We start from the raw sequence: 21,569 nt of genomic DNA on the forward strand, positions 1-21,569 counted from the left end.
GTATGTGTGTGTGTATACAGGATGCATTTGTGTGCTGATCGTTGTATGGTGAGGCTTATATTTTGTAGAGACAGAGAGAGAGAGAGAGAGAGAGAGAGAGAGAGAGAGAGAGAGAGAGAGAGAGAGAGAGAGACTAATTTTCAGACCTCAACCACCTACTGACGATTCTTTCCATCTACAACTATCACCACCAATACATTATTTCCTACCACTACGACCACCATACCTCACTCCCACCGCTACAAGCACCCCTCTCAACCACCGCTGCACCCCACCATTACTACCACCACACTCCACCATTACTACCATCACACACCACCACTACAACTACCACATTTCACCACTACTACCACACATAACAAACCACCACTACACCCCACCGCTACAGCCCACCACTACTACCACACCTCACAACCATCACTACACCTCACCAGTACTACCACCACATTTCACCACAACCACCACAACTACAACCATCACACCTCACCACTACATCCACCACCACTGGCACTACCACTAGACCTTCCCACAACCAACACCACTGCCACCATTACCACACTTCACCACTACCACCACACCTTGTGGCAGGAAGTGGTGCCAGCTGAGTGTCAACAACAGGTTTTGTGGGTGGTGTGGGCGTGCTGACATGAGTGTGGGCGGAAGGGCGTGTCACCGGAAACCCCGCCCACTACCGCCCACCAGAGCGGAGAGTCCTCACCACCGACTTACCTCTGTGTGTGTGTGTGTGTGTGTCATAAGGACGTAATTATATGTGCGTGTTTGTGAATATAAGTGAATAAATATCCAAATACATACATACCTTCCAGGCAACCCCGTAAAATTTATTAGTGGACAACAACGGCTCGTAGCGTACCGTAACAACTTTCTCGATAAAAGGAATCTCTATCCGTGTATATATATATATATATATATATATATATATATATATATATATATATATATATATATATATATATATATATATATATATATATATATATATATATATAGTGGTGTGATTTTTTGTAGCTTATCTCTCAGTCCAAAGGAGGGTAACCGACTAATGCAAAAATATTTTAACAAGCGCCGCCTAACTTGAGAAAAGACTGCAGGTGTTGAGAGCGCGGCAAGGCTTTCCCAAAAGAGTGCAGTGGTGGCTCTGTGCCATCATGTACATTTGCTAACGCCACCATATTAGACTGAAAAGTCATGACTTCGTATGCTGAAAATTCGCTCAGCTTTAGATGTGTACCACATGGGGAAGGTGGTGAGGGGTATTCAACTACTAGGTTGTTGTTTCTAGATGTATGTAAAAGGTTTAATGCTTCAGTTGTCAGGTGGGGACAACTCTCGGTGTTAAGCCACCTGCTAGCGCTTAGGAATTTTTGTGACGATCCATACAAAGGTGACTTGCACCAAACGACTGACTCAGTAGTACAGCAGGTCATTCTCCTCGCCCGTCCGTGGTGATTCTAAAAAAATAAACAAAGAGCGAGTCGTACGACTGGTGCTTCACGAAGTACATCAACAAATTCGACCTTCCGCGAGTTCTTCAAGGATCAATGTGTGTGTGAGATGTTCGCTTTCTAAAAACATCTTGATGCCAACGGTCTGAAGATGACGCTAATGGAAATGGTAGTATTGGCAGCAGAAGTAACACTAGCAGTAACAGCAGAACTAACAACAAAACAACAGCAAAAGGATCAACAGCACTGATGGCCGGGATTTATGGTATCATCAGTCAGGTGAAGCGGTGCACGTCTGCCCACTATAGGCACATGCATCAAGCGTACACTGCTTCTCTCTCCCATCATCGTGTGCACGCAAATCACTCGACACAACCCAACCTGTTTACTGCTTCTTACACGCGATTCTGTGTAGCAAAATGAGATACTCTGAGTATTGTATAGACGTCAACCAACGCACACAGTCCTGATTCTCTGGTAACTGAGCGTGTTTGTTATTCCACAGAATCCACTGTCTCTAATCTTTATGAAACACCGCTTATATACAGCGTACGTTAATGTAGCTACAGTAGATGAATGTGCACTTGGCACTGTTCAAGAATCACTACATTTGCACACAGGAGCCACATGAGCCATGAATACAGAGAAATGCAAGATCCGTGTACAGAGTGGTGGCGAGCTAATATATAAGCACCTGACCTGAGTGTGGGGTCGGTGTTCGAGCCTCGCATTAATCCCGCCATCACTCAGTGTGTTGTGTGGCGGGCTCACACGGAACCCGGCTCCAAGTCGCGACGGTTTACCATATTCATGTAATATTTACAAACACACAAGTACCGCCTGATGTATTTTTATTATATATCTAAAAATATACAAGCACTGTTGTGCTATAATGTTCAAGTTAATATTTAGAATAAGAAATGTCGAATTTTTGGAAACACGAATGATTTTCGGTATTCCTTATCATTTCGTTTCATAACAATAATTAAAAGTTGGTAATAATCACTGAGCTCACGTTACTGACACCCAAAATAAAAACACTGTTCTTGACATTGGTCTATGGGTTAAGAGTAGTGAGAGTCGGAACTAAGTGACTGGTGCGGAGAAAATATGCATAAACTTAGCGGAAATAACAAGTTGACCCAAGGGACCATAGTTCCCCGTCACCATGAACACAAAACTAACTCGATCTCCCTAAAATTGAAGGAATATATTAATTATCAGATGTATTACTTGGTAATATCGACATACTCGGCGTCATCGATACCTATTTCTGTTTCCTCGACCTGTCCCTTTCAATACCGAGACGGACGTATGCAGGGATGGATATCATTTTCCTGTTTCTCCCCACTTACCCCGGCGTGACGAGAGACAATAAGCGAGTGTACACAATGATGGAATGAATCAACACTACTCTGTATATTCTAAACAAATTTGTATATTAAGATCCAGAATTTACTCAGAAATATTACCGCAAATACAAAAGTTTAAAGGACAGGTGTAGCAATGTAATATATGTTACACAAGAGTACTGAAACCAAAACAGGCGTAACTATTATGTGTTGTCCCAGAAAGTGTGTACAGTATATGATGAACTTAATAACACGACGTCCTGAACAGGAATGATGTAAGCTTGGCTGTAGAGGATGTGTAGTCCTGGTGATAACGAAGGGTGCTTTGACTCATTAAGGATGTGAGCTACCCTTCAGGGTAGAGCTGTCCATTAGGGAACCAATTGTAAGTGAACAATACTAACTCGAAGCAGTTCAGGTCAATATTGTATTCGTTCAGATAATTATCTGAACGAGTACAATAGGTTTCCCCGATTGTATAAGATTATAATCTTATACAATCGGGGAAACCCATTCATGTTCAACTGAACTTACAAGTAAACCTACACACAACCAAAGAATTTCCTGCAATTTAGGAAACCCACGCACGGTCACAGGACTGACACGTTTACAGACAAACCCACACATTTTCAGATGAGTTCACACGTTTCCTAATGAAGCCATGCACGTCCAGGTAAACCCCCCACAAACCCACCAATGTTAAAATGAATTTCAAATGAATTCATGCTTGTCCAGATGATTTAAGCGAATCTAAGTATGAGTAGATGAATTCAAACTTCCTAATATTCAGATGAACTCACATATTTCCATGAGGCCCCTACAGTACAGTATGTCCTCCCAGAACGTGGCTCATGTGGTGTGTAAGCACAGCAGCGGTGGGCGGAGTCTTTATGGGAAGGTATAGGGACGTGTTTTTAAGGCGAGTCTACCCGGCTCACTGCCCTAATGACCGGAAGTCCCCGCCACCAACACTTCCGCCAGGGATGCTGCAACGGGAGATGAACGTCCCCCTTAAATTGAAGGCGAACGTTCCATCCCCTCTTTAAATGGGAGAAGAGTACCTCTCCCTCGCACCCGTGGCAAAAGGATATGAGAATTCTCCTCCTTTTAATGAAGATGAGTCCTCCTCTCATTCACCTTCCCTGTCCCCCTCTCTCATCCCCTCTCCTTCCCTTTTCCGCCCTACTCTTTTCTTCTTCATCTTTCACCTCTCTCTTCCCCTTCCTTCTTCTCCCTTCCATTTTCTTCCCCTTAAATAAAAGAGGACGGTTTAATGTGACCAAACTTGTCCCAACCTCCTTCCTATCTCATCTCTTCTCCTGCTATCTCTTCAATCTGCCTTCATTCCTCCTTTATTCTTTTCCTCCCTCCTCTTCTCTTCCAACCACCATTATTCTCATCATTCATTTCTTCTCCTCCATCCTCCACCTCCTCCCTATCTTTCCTCTAAATCCCTCTCCTCCTCCTCCACCCCTCCCTCCTTCCTTCCTTCCTTCCCTCCCTCCTTCCCTCCCTCCCTCCCTCCCCTGCAATAGGAGATGGATCCTCATTCACTCTTCTTCCCGCCTCCTCCCTCTGTCTCCCCCCCCTCCCACCCTTTTTGTTTATTGCCACAGTGATTATCTCATTCTTGTTCCGGTTCCTGTAGTTGTGTGCGTTCTCTCTCTCTCTCTCAACTGTGTGTGGTCGTCATGGTCCTGTGATCGTCAGGTCGTTTCGTCATCTGGTCAATGTTGTGTTATTAATATTTATTTGACCCCTAACCTAACCTAACCTAACCCTGTAGAGTAATGTCGGTTATGATTTGTGTTGGTTGGTTTTTAATTTTCCTAAGTTAGTGTTGGTTTGATAAGACTGGTTAGGTTAGGTTAGGGCCAGTGGTTGTTGTATTGGCTATTGTGTTGTAGGTCTTGGATCATGTCTACTTGCCAACACACACACACACACACACACACACACAGAGGGGTAAACATAAAAACACACACTCAAAAATACAGACACAGACAGATACAAACACCACAATAAAAAGATGAAACAATGGCTGGTCAGGATAATTTACATTATTATTATCCCGCTACTGGTATGTGAGTGTGAGGTGAGACTGGCTTACTGGCTCACAACTCACGCTCATAACTCACAAGATAACATACTGATACTCACAAGATAACACTGATACTCACAAGATAACATACTGATACTCACAAGATAACATACTGGTACTCACAAGATAACATACTGATACTCACAAGATAACATACTGATACTCACAAGATAACATACTGATACTCACAAGATAACATACTGATACTCACAAGATAACATACTGATACTCATGATTATTTATTATTAAGATAACATACTGATACTCACAAGATAACATACTGGTACTTAAGATAATATACTGATACTCACAAGATAACATACTGATACTCACAAGATAACATACTGGTACTTAAGATAATATACTGATACTCACAAGATAACATACTGATACTCACAAGATAACATACTGGTACTTAAGATAATATACTGATACTCACAAGATAACATACTGATACTCACAAGATAACATACTGATACTCAAAAGATAACATACTGATACTCACAAGATACCATACTGATACTCACACATACTGATACTCACCATACTGATACTCACAAGATAACATACTGATACTCACAAGATAACATACTGATACTCACAAGATAACATACTGATACTCACAAGATAACATACTGATACTCACAAGATAACATACTGATACTCACAAGATAACATACTGATACTCACAAGATAACATACTGATACAAGATAACATACTGATACTCACAAGATAACATACTGGTACTCACAAGATAACATACTGATACTCACAAGATAACTCATAATACAGTGCAAATATAGCTAATAATAAGGTTGCTCACAATAGTAGATGCAGACGTTTATTTAAGTAGGTTGACAATTGGACGGATAGGTCGATAAGTAGCCACATTGGGCGACAGACAGGTCGACGGGTGGTTGAAGAGTTCGAAAGGCGGCCAGATAAGGTGTCAAGTAACCTAGTAGAACGAGGGATAGGTCGACAGGTGATCAGGTAGGTCAATAGGTTGCTGGGCAAATCAACAGATGGCCAAACATGTCATCAGGTGGCTATACATGTCAACAGATGGCCGGGCATGTCAAAAGATGGTCGTACATATCAAAGATGGCCGGGCATGTCAAGAAATGGCCATGCCGGTCAACAGATGGCCAAACATATTAGCAGATGACCGGACAAGTTAACAGATGGCCATACATGTCAACAGACGGTCATACATATCAACAGACAGCCATACATGTCAACAGATGGCCGGGTATGTCAACAGGTGGCCAGAAGAGAGAGAGAGAGAGGTGTGTGTGTGTCTTGTTGTAGGTCACGGTTATTGCCTTGTATTGGTGTGAGTATTGTGCGTGAGGCATAAAGGCATGACTGGTGCTTTCGGTGTTCGGCCTGGTGCTTTCTGTGTTCGGCCTGGTGCTTTCTATGTTCGGCCTGGTGCTTTCTGCGTCACTCTTGCGCTTCCTGTACTTCAGTGGTGCTGTCTATGCCACACTCGGGTTTTCTGTATTTAAATGGTTTTATACATCACAGTTATAATTTCTGTGTCATAGTGGTACTTTCTACGTCACACAGGAAATTTCTGGGACACACCTGTGTTTTGTGCTTGGGGGTGTTTACCTGCGTCACAATAGGTCCTTGTCTGCGTCATTCGATTGCTGGGTACAAACACAATGAGTTACTTGAACACCCTGACGATAAATACAGTTGTTCTATCTTATTTCGACCAGAGATTTCTTGGAGGGTAATGAGGACAGGCATTTTTTTCTGTTTCATAAATTGATTTCTGTTTTTATGTAAATCACAACTAAATTAGACGTTTTACTAAATATTTGGTCGTGACAAGACGTAAGTTGGAGGGGGACGCAAATCTGCTGGAGGAAGACGGAGCGAGCTGTGCGGAGGAGAGTGAGTAGGTTGCTGACACTCGCATTGCAGGTGTAGATCCCATGAACAGTTTCAAAATCTCTCACTTCCATCATTCAATAAGAGTCAATATCAGTGCATTCAACCAAAGTGTATGACGATCGTTGCCATATGAAGGGCGGCTCATTACTTCTACTCCTACATCTGTCAGTAACAGTGAGTGTAGGCCAAGATTTTCCGTTCATTTATTTTTCCCATAGTTGGATACTGAGATAATAAGTGTCAACATCTTGTAAGTTAAATGAACCTGTTGACACATTCTCACATCTTAAATATTGTCCTTCAGTTGACTGAGGAGATAGCTAGCACAAACCAAATGTTTCTCTTTTCCTCAAACTTTTCTGATTTAACGTAACCTAACACTGAGCTACGAGTTTGTCTTTATTCTTGGGCAAGTTGAAGTTAATGTTTTTGTTATTTGGTACACTGTCACTTTTTTTTAACAGTAGAAACTTTTAATAATTTAGAACATCATTTTATTATCATAGTAGTTGTGTTTATTTTGTAAAATTTAATTCATTTTTAGTTAGTGTTAAATATTGCTAATGTATAATCTCTCCTGCAGTGTTCAACGCAGTATATGCATGTACAGCTTAAGCTTTCATTATTATGGATATTTAAATATATACATAAAGATCTAAGGCAATAGCCATGTTAAACTACCTTAACCTATTATATATAGTTTAGCAAAACATTACTACTTGGTAGGGACTAAAACTGGTGCGGTGAGAACACTATAGTTATGTTATTCAGAACAATATTGTTTACCGGAATATTATCATAAGGATTTTGCCCTGGAATGTTGTACGGTGGAATTTTGTCTTATGAGATTTTGTCTTTGTCAGTAGGCGTGAGTAGCTCCCTCACAACACAGTAGCCCCTTGTGGTGGTGAGGATGAAATTGGTGGCTACTAACCTACCCCTCTGGTGTTAGGAGGGGCGCCTTTACCTAGTGGAATGGCCGCTAACACTTACTATCATGATAATATTATTGATAATGTTAATGGGAGGTATAGTACTGCGCTAGAGGGATATCTACTGATGATGTACTTAGTATGCAGGTCTCACACGGGCAACGGGATTTGGTGACTCTCCCCTTATGGAGTCCGCCCACATCCTAGCCCACACTCCCCAGCCAGCCCGCCCACATCTAATGCCAACCCGCCCACATCCCAGCCCACACCCCCAGTCGACCAGCCCACTCACACCCCTAGCCTACCAGCCCACTCACATCCCAGCCATCCTGCCTACCCACATCCCCAGCCAACTCAAGCATTGGTAGCTAACAAGGTATAAAAGTAAGCTGTGTGAGCGGGTAGAGGGCGCGGGGTCAGCTGGTATACTAAGTGATGCTGTTGTCGAGTATCTATCCTTGCGACTTTGTGAACAAATAGAATTAGATTGACAGAGTAAGAAGGAAATGAAATAAAATCAGTGAAGAGATAAGTAGAGAAGATGGTGGGTATCTTAGAAGAACAAATAGGTTGCAGTGAAGTTGGTAGTGGTAAGAATATTGTTAAGTAGCAGTAGAAGAAGTGATCGCAGATTATGGCAGTCTACAGAGAGGTAACTGGGAACAGCCACCCTGTTTCTCCTGGTGGAGTCATCGGACGAGCGACACCTCCAGCCTGTGCCTCGTACTGTTATCATCTTATTGTTTCCAGGAAAGAAACATGACGCAAAGGGGAGGCCATAATATTATTAAGGTCAACGTTAATAAGGTGTTGACCCCGCAGGAGTATGTCAGCGGTGACGTCATCGCCACTCCCGTGCATGTACAAATTGAACAGCTGTGAAGAGGTGAGACACACTACTGTATTTCGCTATATATATATATATATATATATATATATATATATATATATATATATATATATATATATATATATATATATATATATATATATATATATATATATATATCGTTAACGATGTGATAATACAACCAAGGAGAGACTTGGGATAGTTGGGTGTCCGCGCGTTTGTCCAGCTACAGTATTATCAGAAGCTGAGTGAAGTATCAGTAAAGATTCGCACAACTTCACAGTGTGAGGAAGGTAATAAACTGTCTTATTTCTCACCCTCTCTATAACTGTAACTCGGTTAAAAAAAATCTTTACAATTCTTGTGCGAAACAAAATGGCACCACGAATGAAGGTTTTTGATAAAGCCCCATGAAGCATACTGTTATTCATCAGTCATATTGCAACGAACTAATTTTAGAATGGGATACCAAAATTTGATCTACCATAATAGGTAGGATATGTCTCACAATCACGCCTACCACCCTATCGAGGCAACAGGATTGTTCCGTTCCAAAATCATCGGACCCCTCCTGAAAGACACTTCTTTTTTTTTAACCGAGTACAATACCTCATCATTACGTTTAAATTTATGTTAATGTCCCGTATATCTTATTTTCTATAAATTAAATTTACTTGTTATTGTCTGCAGGTGGGACAAAGTAGTCATCTCTGACGTAAAATACCAGGTTACCCGCGGATGTATTCACTCCGTTTTTTTATCAAATTATCTTTATTCGATCTTTTTGTATTTACTAATGCTTGTATTTATTTAGTAATTTCTTAAATTTACTCAAATTTCCCCATTTTTATAGTTCATTTATTTATTTAGCTACAGTACTTGTTTATCTAATTGTTACTGTTTAGTTAGTTACGTAATTATATCCTTCTGTATTTGCTTCTTTGTTTATTTTATTCTTTTACTTTTATGATTATCGTTGATAATTTTTTTCATTTATTTACTTCTTGCTCAGATTTCTTCTCTATTCAAGTATAATTATGTTTATTACTTGTTTGTTATGTATTTACTCATTCACTTAACAGGTCGTACAGTTTTTTATCGCTCTTTACTTTTTTTCTCAGGTGTCGTCAGGTTTCCCGCCCCAGATCAACCACTCCTAAATCTGCTACACTGTGCCATGGATCAACCAACCAACCAGAACTCTGCTACACTGTGCCATGGATCAACCAGCCAACCAGAACTCTGCTACACTGTGCCATGGATCAACCAACTTATCGGACCTCTGCTACACTGCACTGCACTGTGCCATGCATCAACCAACCAACCAGAACTATGCTACACTGTGCCATGCATCAACCAACCAACCAGAACTCTGCTTCACTGTGCCATGCATCAACCAACCAACCAGAACTATGCTACACTGTGCCATGCATACACTGTGCATCAACCAACCCAGAACTCTGCACTGTCAACCAACTTATCGGACCTCTGCTACACTGCACTGTGGATCAACCAACCAACCAGAACTATGCTACACTGTGCCATGCATCAACCAACCAACCAGAACTCTGCTACACTGTGCCATGCATCAACCAACCAACCAGAACTCTGCTACACTGTGCCATGCATCAACCAACCAACCAACCAGAACTCTGCTACACTGTGCCATGCATCAACCAACCAACCAGAACTCTGCTACACTGTGCCATGGATCAACCAACCAACCAACCAGAACTCTGCTACACTGTGCCATGGATCAACCAACCAACCAGAACTCTGCTTCACTGTGCCATGGATCAATTAACCAATCAGAACACTGCCACACTAACTGGGTTGAGGGAAGCTGCAATGTTCGGCTGACAGAGCAATATTGCACTTTCCCCGGCCTAGCTGGTGTTGGTACCAGCTGCCTGTGAACCTTGTCCGTCCTGCCCAGCTGACCTAGTGACGGTATCAGTTGTTGTTGCGATTCTTCATTCACAACGTACATAAACAATAAAAGAACTAAAAAAAATCGCTCTTTCTTCTCATGAGGGAGTTTGTGCAGTAAACCAGGTGTGGACGAGTGCATTCTTGTGTTTTCGCTTCAAATTGCACTAGTCCCGGCCTGCTGTGCCTGCATCACCACCACCGTCACCACCCTTGCAACCACCATCACCACCCCTGCAACCATCATCACCACCCCTGCAACCACTATCACCACCTCTGCAACCACCAACACCACCCCTGCAACCACTATCACCACTCCTAAAACCACCATCACCACCCCTGTAACCACCACCACAACCCCTGCAACCACCACCACAGTCACCAGCCAGTGTAACCACCAACACTGTCACCAGCCAGTGTAACCACCATCCTTGCAACCACCACCACCACTGAAACCACCGCCTTCATCATCACCACCCCTATTATATCGCCATTACCACCATCACTGCCACCGCTACTACCACCATCATCACCGCTATTGCCACTGCCCACCAATATTACCATCACTGCTAGTTTAACCCTAACAAACCACCACCATTACCACCACTCCACTCAACCCTGACAAACCACCACATTGTACTGTATGTTGGCAAAAAGTATTAATATGTCTATGTTATATTTTGTGCAGCAGTAGTAGAAAGGTATATGGTACAGTACATAACTTTCCCGTAATATACTGATGACAAAAACTAATCCAAACTTTGCTCCACTGTTATATATCAAGCAACCAATCAGAACTCTGCTACGCTGTGCCGTGGATCAATCAAGCAATCAGAGCACTGCCACACTAACTGGAAGGCTTAACTAGCTAAGGACTGATACAAGCTGTAATAAGATTAACAAATGAATTAATGCGTGTAAAGTGTTATTCTGTTTAGTTTTATCAAGTAGAGTCTAAAGGCTGGCCACTCGGTATGCATTTTCTTGTTAACGAAATAAATATGTAGCTACAGTGTCCCCTGAAGTATTTGTATGTTGTTACTTTTCTGAAAACCGTACCTATAATTTCTCTGTAGTAGTATACACTAATTTTGTGTACATGCGGTGACAATAATGTACAATGATCCCGAGCAGTGTTTATGTACTGTTATCTCTGTGGATTTTATGTACAGTACTTATAGCTTATAATAATACATATAGGAATAGTACACTTTTATTTGCACCTGCATCTCAGTTGTTATTGCTGAATTAACAAAAATAAGAAAATAACAAGAATTCACAAGTTAAAAGTGCCACAAGACACTCTTAATTTTACTGTCATGCTTCAAACTACATACTGTATAACACAAACACACACAATCACTGAGTCATACTTCACACTTAGATATAACATACAAGAGGCACGGATTCACACTTCACACTATAACACATACAAGAGGCATTGGATCATACTTCACACTATAACATACAAGAGGCATTGGATCATACTTCACACTATAACACACACAAGGCACTGAGTCATACTTCACACTATAACACACACAAGGCACTGAGTCATACTTCACACTATAACATACAAGAGGCACTGATTCACACTTCACACTATAACACATACAAGAGGCATTGGATCATACTTCACACTATAACACACACAAGGCACTGGATCATACTTCACACTATAACATACAAGAGGCATTGGATCATACTTCACACTATAACACACACAAGGCACTGAGTCATACTTCACACTATAACACACAAGGCACTGAGTCATACTTCACACTATAACATACAAGAGGCACTGATTCACACTATAACACATACAAGAGGCATTGGATCATACTTCACACTATAACACACACAAGGCATTGAGTCACTTCACACTACAACACATACAGGAGGCACCGAGCCATATTTTACACTGCAAAACACACAAGAGACACAGTGATACTTCACACTAAAATGGCACAAGAGACACTGGTTCACACTATAACACACACAAGAGACAATGAGTTACTTTGTGCACAATAGAGCGATTTCCTGCATTTCAAACCACTTGTCTTACTTAAATGAATAGAAAAAACAGAATTGCATATTTTCGTTTATATTTAGTAACGTATATACTGTACGGTACATGCATTTAATAGCCTGATCATTCAACAAGGCCTTGTTTGAGTGCTGCATTACCAAAATATATCTTGTTTGTGACCCCACTACTTCACATGTTATGCTGGTACATTATCTTCAAAAATACCCTGAATGTTTCATAGTTTGATAAAACCTGTATCAAACACTATCTACAACCTGACCATGTGAATCAAGTGTAATTTGTCTGGAAAACATGACGACGAGGTCACTCTCTCATCTGTCTCACCTCTGCTGACAGAGGAGTGTTGACCGTGACACACGGAGGGATGCACTTATACATATTGCTAAAACACAAACAAGGGCCAGTGTTTTTTGTGTATATATATATATATATATATATATATATATATATATATATATATATATATATATATATATATATATATATATATATATATCTTATTTCCATTTTCCCTGTGTGATTTTATCAAGATTTATCTTATCCACGTTTTCATTAGGATTTACATGAAATATATATATATATATATATATATATATATATATATATATATATATATATATATATATATATATATATATATAAAATATATAAATATATATATATATATATATATATATATATATATATATATATATATATATATATATATATATTATATATATATATATATATATATATATATATATTTTATATATATATGCTGATAACCACAAGGAAAGAAGAAAACACAAAGTTCCCAAGCGCTTTCGTGTAATTTCACATCTTCAGGGGTGAGTACAGACTAGAGAGAGAAATAAATCAAGGTGTATATATACAGAGGAGGGCGAGACCAGGTCCACAATGGTTCAGGTATTAGGTAATGACCCTACTAATCTTTAAATAGCACACAACGGTTGGTGGTCAGGTCAGATGGTCAGGTGACCCGGCCTTCACCTGGTCACAAATCTTCTAATTACAAAATTGTCCAGCTTGTACATGCCGTTACTCAAATTCATGTTGAATGCTTCTGGTATGTTTAATAAGACTAGATTCTATGATGTTCCTACTATCAATTGAATTACATGGTAATATTGAGGAGGCATTATCCCAGTCAATGCAATGCTTGTTATCCTCAAATGAACAAATAGAGCATTGGATTCTGGTCTGTCCTAACACTGTATTTGTGTTGTTTAATTTTAGTTGCAAGATCTTTACCTGTCTGGCCTAAGTAAAACATATTACATTCCTTGCAAGGAACTTTATTAATGCAACCAATTGTGTTGTTGGGGGAGTTCTTGATTAACATTTGTTTAATAGAGTTTTTAAATGCCACATTGATGTTCCAGGTTTTTAGTTGTGAAGGAATGTGTGAGAAATTTTGTGAAATGGTAATATTAAGATATTCTTATGGTCATGGGTGGGCTTTGGATCAGTTCTATAAAAAGTTTTCTTAGTAATGTTTAGGCATTTGTCTATGAAAGATCTAGGGTATTTAAGGTTTGAGCCAATATTATATATGTATTTGTATTCCTCATCGATGAATTCCGACTGCAAATTCTCAAGGCACGTAAAACATTGTTGAAAATACTGACTGTTTGACTTTATTATGGTGGGCAGAATAATAATGAATGTATGAACACACATTAGTTGGTTTTCTATAAATACTGAACTTAAAAAGTGTTACCTATTCTGTGTATCAGACAGTCTAAGAATGGCAATTTACAGTTTTGCTCTAATTCCACAGTGAATTTGATCGAGGGGGCTAAGTTGTTAAGTTGTGGCAGGAAAGCTTTTAGGTCCTCACATATACAGAGACATAATACATCATCAACATATTTAAACCACACTGCTGAGGGTGGTAAAATATTACTTAATAGTTTCTTTTCAAAGAATTCCATATATAGGTTGCTTAATTACAGGTGAGAGTGGATTACCCATTGCCATACCAAAAATTTTGAGCATAATATTCTCCATTGAATCTGAATTTGCAACCCTTAATACATAGTTTGATGAGTTCGATGAAGTCGTCTTTCGAGACGGGCAGTGAAATATCATCCAGGGAATCTATGAGGAACTCTAGTAAATCATCAACTGGGACCTTGTAAAGAGTGATGTTACATCATTGCTGACCAGTTTAAATCATAATTAATGTGTAAGTTATTGGAGTTTATCAACCAGATCCATATTATTCTTGATTGAGTTAGAAATGTTGCCAACTAGGATTTAGTAAAGAAACTAACATTTAGATAGTTTATAAGTGGATTGACCCAACTGCGCTAATGATGGGTCTTTGGGTTATTGGGCTTGAGGGTCTTGATTACACCGTACATGTATGGCAGTGGAGGGACGTTGCAGAAGATGTTTAATGAGAGTAGCTTGCCTCTCAATAGGGACTTCAGTTTTGTTGAACATCTTCAGTTGCCTCAAGATGTCTTAAGCTAAGGTGCTCTGTTGTTTCTTCCCGTGTGATTTTTATCATATATATATATATATATATATATATATATATATATATATTTTATATATATATATATATATATATATATATATATATATATATATATATATATATATATATATATATATATATATATATATATATATATATATATATATATATATATATATATATATATATATATATATATATATATATATATTTCATGTAGATCCACAATGAAAACGTGGATAAGATAAATCTTCAGTTGCTCTGAAGATGATATATATATATATATATATATTTCATGTAGATCCACAATGAAAACGTGGATAAGATAAATTTTCAGTTGCTCTGAAGATGTCTTTACATAAGAACATAAGAATATATAAGAATGAGTAAACCAAAGGCCTTATTATTCATACTGGGCAGTCCTGCTTACACCCAACCCCTATTGCTCATATACATCCAACCTATGTTTGAAGCTATTCAGCTTATTCTAGCAATGATGATATTTGGTAACTTGTTCCATTCATCCACTACTCTGTTTCCAAACCTATGTTTACCCATTTCCTCGCCTAAATCTAAATTTGTCTTATTCAAAACCATTGTTACGAGTTCACCCTGGTTGGATAGTTTGAGTACCTTTTGTAATGTCCCTATTTAGCCCCTGCCTTCCACTTCTGTACACCCTATCAGGCCGCCCCTCGCTCTACGTCTCGAGGAGTGCAAATTAAGATGCTTTAACCTGTCTCTATACCAAGGTTCCTAATGCCCGATTAGTCTTATCATTCTCCTCTGAATTCTTTCCAAGGATTCTATATCCATTCTGTAATACGGTGACCAGAACTGAACTGTAATCCAGGTGTGGTCTCACAAGAGCAAGATACAGTTTAGACAGACCCTGCTAGTCTATAACTACATTCCTTTTTGTATGAACCTGGCTAATTTTATTAGCCTTTGTTAGCCAGTAAAACCACATTGCTTACTTGGCTTAAGGTTCCTACTTATCATTACTCCCAAATCTCTAGTCGGTGGATTTCTCTATGGCATCGTTGTTCATCTGATATCTGGTTTCTGTTTACATCTCCTATACTAAGTACTTTACATTTGTCCACGTTGAATTTCATCTGCTATTTTCAGACCATTCGAAAATTTGTTTAGATCTTCCTGTAGTTTCTGCTGAGTCCTCGCTGGACGTAATAAACACGTCCTATTTTAGTGTCATCAGCAACTTATTTATGCTGTCTATGCCGATATTCATGCTCGTTTTATATACATTGTAATAATAATGGTCTAAGCATCGAGCCCTGGGGAACCCACCAGACGTTGTTCAATGGGACTTAGTGCCGTTAATGCTCACTGGCTGTTTCCTGGGTCCTGCAACCACGCCTCTAATCCATTTATGATGTTACCTTTGATGCCATGAGCTTCTATCTTCTAATTAGTCTTTCAGGGGACTCTGCCTGAAGGTTTTACAAAGTCGAGATATATACCACATCATAATTGTGCCCTCGGGTCCACCGATTCGAAAAACTGATGAAAGAACAGCATTGAGATTAGTTAGACAAGAACGTCCACTTAGAAGCCATGCCAAATCATTGATCAATCGGTGCTTCCTCCAGGTGATTTTTCAATAGAGTTTGAAATGATTATGCCCAGTAATTTGCCTACTATTGATGTTAGGACTGATTAAGGTAGTTAGAGGATAGTGATTCATCCCCTTCTGAAAATCGGTATTACATTCGCCATCCTCCTGGTGATTCTGGGGTACCATGTCTGTTTTATGACATGTTAAACAACTTTTGTTATGGCATACTAAGCTCTTCCTTACATTCCTTTAATACTCTGGCAAATATCTCATCGGGACCAGGGTAAGTGACTTATTAGCTTTAGTTTGTCTATTTGTTACTAACATCGTTACTAGTCACTACTATCTCGCTTAATTTTGGTTTTCTTCACTATCTCTGAACAGAGTTGGTGCATCGGGTATCATGTTTAAATTTTCGGTGGTGAAACTGTTGAAAAAATATTTCATTCAAATTATTGCTCATTTCTCTGTCGTTATTAGTGAGCTCGCCAGCGCCGGACAGTATTGGTCCAATCTTTCGTGGTTTTAGCTTGATACATTTTGTAGAATCCTTGGGGTTTGTCTTCGCCTTCCTTGGCGGTCCCACTTCAATATTCCTTCTTTGCTTTCCTTTATCTCGGTTTTAACCTACTCGCCAATACTCCCTATAATAGTCCTCCGGAGGTGAATTTCGCCACGATTTATCCCTTCTTTCCACCTATAGCCTTCCTTTTATGATGTTCTTAAATAATTATTTGTCCATTTAGGGTCATTGTTGTCTGATCTGGAGTTCTTTGTATGGTATGTTCTGCCTTGTGCATTAAGTAACTCATAATTATTTAAATTGTAGAGGAACTCGGCAATCTCTTGCATCCTGCTAATAGTTGGTGTCATCTGTCAGGTTCACAGCCAAGCCGCTGGTACCTCTCAGCTGCCTCTTCTTTAAACTGTCAAAGTTCGCCTCTTCTGAAATCTGGCAATACTGGTGAATTTTCTCTTACGCCTGCCCTGAAATCTAACTGAATCTAATTTCTTTGTGATCGCTGTTTGTGTCTGTTCCTCACCGACACTGCTAATGAGGTTTTCTCTGTTTGACAGAACTAAATCGAGATATTATTACCCCCGTGTGGGTTCGGTTATATGTTGACCTAGAAAACAGTCCTGGATCGTCTTCGAGAAAATCCTCTGATTCTGAGTTACCTGTAAGGTCATCCAATCTATTTCACAAGTGCTAAAGTCGCCTACTATACAGATTTTGTTGTGTATGGAAGTTCTGCGATTTTATCCCAGATAAGTCGCTCATTGACTTATCAAGATTGGGAGGTCTATATATTACCTCCTGTGTTTAATTTTTCCCTTACCGTCGATTAATCTTATCCAAATTGCTTCGTATTCCGCCCAGTTTTTTATTTTCATTTATTTCATTAATTTCAGATTATCCCTAACATAGATTGCTACTCCGCCTCTTTCCTGGTCTGCTCTATCAGTATGGAACAGTTTGTAAATCTGCAATTTGGTATTCTGGGATTGGTAATCACGTGTCTAGGGTTGATCCATGTTTCAGTGAATGTGCTATTATATCGATTTTTTTCGGTACATACCAAGGCCTAATATCATCCATATTTTGTTTCTCATACTTACTGTTCGCGTGAGTATACATTTAAGTTAGTCGTGGTTCTGAGTCCTCCCTTTACCGAGTTTAGTTTTAAACTCCTGTCTAATTTAGTTTTGCCATCATTCCAACACTATTTCCTGTAATCTTTTCACTGTTTACCTGCCCCACTGCAGTCTCTGCACTCAAGTGCTCATATGTTCTCCTAGTAGCTTGTTGACTTGAAATTCGAAAGCTAAGGTGTCTGTTGTTTCCTTCCCGTGATTTTATAAGATATATATATATATATATATATATATATATATATATATATATATATATATATATATATATATATATATATATATATATATATATATATATATATAATGCTAGTAAATCACTGTGGTTATGTGATCCAGGCATATGCTGATAACCACAAGGAAAGAAGAAAACACGAAGTTCTAAACTCACATCAAGGTAATCTGAACAGAAAATATATATATATATATATATATATATATATATATATATATATATATATATATATATATATATATATATATATATATATATATATATACAGAGGAGGGTGAGATCAAGTCCACAATGGTCAGGTATTAGGTAATGAACCTACTAATCTTCAAAAAGCACAGCAGCAGTCGGTAGTCAGGTCAGAGGGTAAGCTGACCCAACCTTTTCACCTGGTTACAAATCTTAATTACGAAATTATCCAGTTTGTACACTCGCAACAAAATGTATCGGTGCATACTGTAGTGTGAACAATTTGAGACCAGTGACGATAGGTATTGGGAAAGGCGAGTTGTTCCAGCCATATGTTGGCAGCCCTGATTGTCAGCCATAAGGCAACATCTAGTGGAGGTGGGAGGGGGTTATGAGGATACACTTACCAACCCTCCCGACGTATCACAGTGTATACGTATCGTTTCAGAACTCGTCGATCTCACCCTGCACCGATACTTTTTGGTGCGAGTGTACATACCATTACTCAAATTCATGTTGACGGATTCGTTATGTTTAATGAGACTATATTCTATAATGTTCCTACTGTCAACTGAATTACAAGGTAATATTGAGGAGGCATTATCCCAGTCAATGCAATGCTTATTATCCCTCAAATGAACAAACAGAGCATTGGATTCCTGGCCTGTCCTAACACTATATTTATGTTGTTTAAGTCTAGTTACAAGATCTTTACCTATCTGGCCTAAGTAAAACATATTACATTCCTTGCAAGGGACCTTATAAATGCAGCCACCTGTGTTGTTGAGGGAGTTCTTGATTAACATTATTTTAACAGTGCATGAGTTTTTAAATGCCACATTGATGTTCCAGGTTTTTAGTTGTAAAGGAATTTGAGAAAATTTTTTGTGAAATGGTAATACTAAGAGATTCTTATGGTCATGGGTGGGCTTGGGATCGGTTCTATAGAAAGATTTCTTAGTAATGTTAAGGCAGTTGTCTATGAAAGATCTAAGGTACTTAAGGTTCAAGTCAATATTATAGATATATTTATATTCCTCATCAATGAATTCCGGGCTGCAAATTCTCAAAGCACATAAAAATATTGATGAAAATACTAACTGTTTGACTCTATTATGGTGGGCAGAATAATAATGAATGTATGAACACACATTAGTAGGTTTCCTATAAATACTGAACTTAAAGGTGTTACCTATTCTGTGGATCAGACAGTCTAGGAAAGACAATTTACAGTCATGCTCTAATTCCACAGTGAATTTGATCGAGGGGGATAAGTTATTAAGTTGTGGCAGGAAAGCTTTTAGGTCCTCATTACATGGCCAGAGACATAATACATCATCAACATATCTAAACCAGACTGCTGAGGGTGGTAAAATATTACTTAATAGTTTCTTTTCAAAGAATTCCATATATAGGTTGCTTAATACAGGTGAGAGTGGATTACCCATTGCCATACCAAATTTTTGAGCATAATATTCTCCATTGAATTCAAATTTACAATCCTTAATACATAGTTTGATGAGTTTGATGAAGTCATCTTTCGAGACGGGCAATGAAATATTATCCAGGGAATCTATGAGGAACTCCAGTAAATCATCAACTGGGACCTTTGTAAAGAGTGATGTTACATCAAAACTGACCAGTTTAAAATCATAATTAATGTGTAAGTTATTGAGTTTATCAACCAGATCCATATTATTCTTAATATTAGAGTTAGAAATGTTGCCAACTAGGGGATTTAGTAAAGAAACTAACCATTTAGATAATTTATAAGAGATTGACCCAACTGAGCTGATGATGGGTCTTGCTGGGTTATTAGGCTTGTGGGTCTTGATTACACCGTACATGTATGGCAGTGGAGGGGACGTTGAAGTAAGATGTTTAATGAGAGTAACTTTGCCTCATTAAACATCTATATATATATATATATATATATATATATATATATATATATATATATATATATATATATATATATATATATATATATATATATACACACAATATATATATATATATATACACACACACACACACACAGCGGTCTCTCGTTTAACGAACACAATCCGTTCCAGAAGGTCGCTCGTTAACCGAATATTTCGTTAACGGAAACCATTGTTTCAATGGGATTTTGGGTAATTGGTTCCAGCTCACCGAAAATTACATACAAAGTAAAAACAAAAATGCAGTAAAGTACACTTATTTTGAGGTGTGTATGTAGAAGGCTCCTGGTTGATGATGCTGATGTGAATTTGAAGTGGGAGGTGGAGGAGGAGAAGGGAGAAGAGAAGGAAGTGGGGGTGGAGGAGAAGCATTTACTGCTTCTTGGAAGGCGAGTCACCTTCCATAAAAATGTTAGGAACCTCTAGACCAAAGGTGGCCAACCTGTTGATCGCATGGCAAAGTTAAACTTAATGATCCATCCTTCTTAAGCTGCCATACAAAACTCATCTTCAAATTTTACTCATAATCATTGGGATATTATATTTGTTTAGATTTTTTTCTGGGAATAGATTATCATTATGGATACATATCATTTGGTGAGGAGGATAAAAGAAAAAGAAAAGTAACAGAGACGTGACCGATCGCCCAAGCGGCAAACGAGCCGATCAGTGGCGAAGAGGATAAAAGAAAAAAAGTCAAGTTGTAAGTCAAGAGTGGTCTTGAGTCAAGTCAAGTCAAATTACATCCAAGTTTAAATCAAGTCTCAAGTCCACAAAAAAAAAATGACTAGAGTCCAAGTCGCCGAATCGAGTTACCGTCTCTAAGGAGGAGAGTCAATGAACCACCTTGGGTGAAACTAAAAATGCAAGTCTTATAATTCATGATCTACGTTTAACCT

General features: G+C 38.8%; 1 long non-coding RNA gene across 1 annotated transcript in view; it reads left to right on the top strand.

Annotated features, from left to right (window-relative positions):
- LOC121853865 overlaps positions 1 to 9,899 on the top strand; it is a 35,075-nt gene extending 25,176 nt beyond the window's left edge. The window contains exons 3-4 of the long non-coding RNA XR_006086418.1: positions 8,508 to 8,643; positions 9,729 to 9,899. This is a non-coding gene — a long non-coding RNA (uncharacterized LOC121853865). The remainder of the gene's footprint in view (positions 1 to 8,507; positions 8,644 to 9,728) is intronic.
- The last annotated feature ends 11,670 nt before the right edge of the window (positions 9,900 to 21,569 follow it).

The sequence above is a fragment of the Homarus americanus genome, unplaced genomic scaffold (genome assembly GCF_018991925.1).
Source record: "Homarus americanus isolate GMGI-L3 unplaced genomic scaffold, GMGI_Hamer_2.0 scaffold18703, whole genome shotgun sequence".
Lineage (NCBI taxonomy): Eukaryota > Metazoa > Arthropoda > Malacostraca > Decapoda > Nephropidae > Homarus > Homarus americanus.